This window comes from Sinocyclocheilus rhinocerous, unplaced genomic scaffold (assembly GCF_001515625.1).
Source record: "Sinocyclocheilus rhinocerous isolate Xijiao unplaced genomic scaffold, SAMN03320098_v1.1 scaffold1511, whole genome shotgun sequence".
NCBI lineage: Eukaryota > Metazoa > Chordata > Actinopteri > Cypriniformes > Cyprinidae > Sinocyclocheilus > Sinocyclocheilus rhinocerous.
Genome location: NW_015666239.1, coordinates 25751 through 27202, shown reverse-complemented (window position 1 = coordinate 27202; position 1452 = coordinate 25751). Strand labels below are relative to the sequence as shown.

The 1452-nt window shown below is 29.9% G+C and overlaps 1 protein-coding gene across 1 annotated transcript in view; it reads left to right on the top strand.

Moving 5' to 3' along the window:
• The window catches only part of LOC107732195 (plastin-2-like), a 17325-nt gene that overhangs the window by 5206 nt on the left and 10667 nt on the right, over nucleotides 1-1452 (top strand). The window lies entirely within an intron of this gene.

Genomic DNA, 1452 nt, shown 5'->3' with positions numbered 1-1452 from the left:
AAGTCGAAATATTTTGAGAATAAAGTCAATTATAAGAATAAAGTTTAAATATTTCAAGAATTAAGTCAAAATTACGAGAATAAAGTTGAAATATTTCGAGAATAAAGTCAAAATTATGAGAATTAAGTTGAAATATTTTCAGAATAAAGTCAGTTACGAGAATAAAGTTGAAATATTTCGAGAATAAAGTCAAAATTATGAGAATTAAGTCGAAATATTTTCAGAATAAAGTCAATTACGAGAATAAAGTTGAAATATTTCGAGAATAAAGTCAAAATTATGAGAATTAAGTTGTAGCAATTACAAGACTAAAGTTATAATATTTTGAAAGTATAGCCTATATATAAATTCCAAAGTCTCAGCTTTCAAATTCTGTCAGTTTTATAGCGAAATACAAACAATATGTTTTGTAATAATGTGTTTTTCACGCTCTTTAATGTGTTTGTGACAGATCGCTGTATTCATGTGAATCAATCGTCTTTCCGATTACATTAAGACATTAGTTTTATTAAATTAGGCTCTACTGTTTTTGTTTTTTTTCATGCCTTCTGATGTTCCTTCACATTTATATCAGGCTATAACTTGAAATAAAGATGAAAAACACTTTATAATTTGTATTTCGTGATAAAACTGACAGAATTTGAAAGCCGAGCTATGTTATATTAAAGGCAACAAAGCACAAAATTATTGCGATTATTGGGTGGCTGGCGCACTACAAATAAATGGATTTGAAGACGTTAAATATTATTTCTAATCATTTACTGTATTATACCGTGAATAAAACAGCTTGTGAATAGTCACTTAAAGTTATATACCTCAGAAAAGACAACAATATAACTTGTTAATAAGTTGGAGCCCACTTCAACCTTTAGAGCCTTTTATTGTTGTTTTTAATTAAATACACGTGAGGAATGAAAGGTTGGACGCCACAGACAATGACATTTTCACAAAGAAAACAGTATAATTTAATGAAACAAATGTCTCATTGTAATCAAAAAGACAACTGATTCACAGGAATACAGCAATCTATCATTAAAGAGCGTGAAAAACACATTATTACAAGACATATTGTTTGTATTTCGCTATAAAACTGGCAGAATTTAAAAGCTGAGGCTTTGTTTTATTAAAAGTACCAAAAGCACAAAGCTTATTGCTATTATTGGGTGAATGGCACACTACAAATAATGAGTGCAATTGAAGACGTGAAATATTATTTCCAAGCATACTGTCCCTGCAAGTATACTGTATGACACATGGTATGATTTCTGCTAATAATCCCACACATATTCAAATCCATTCCGGTGGCCTGGCAACTTCTCCCGGTGCTCCCAATCCGGGCTATTTGCATGCGCAATATAGGCTAACTCTCAAAATAATACAACTTTAATTGCTACAATTTAATTCTCATTATTTCGACTTTATTCTCGAAACATTTCGATTTTATTCTCGAAA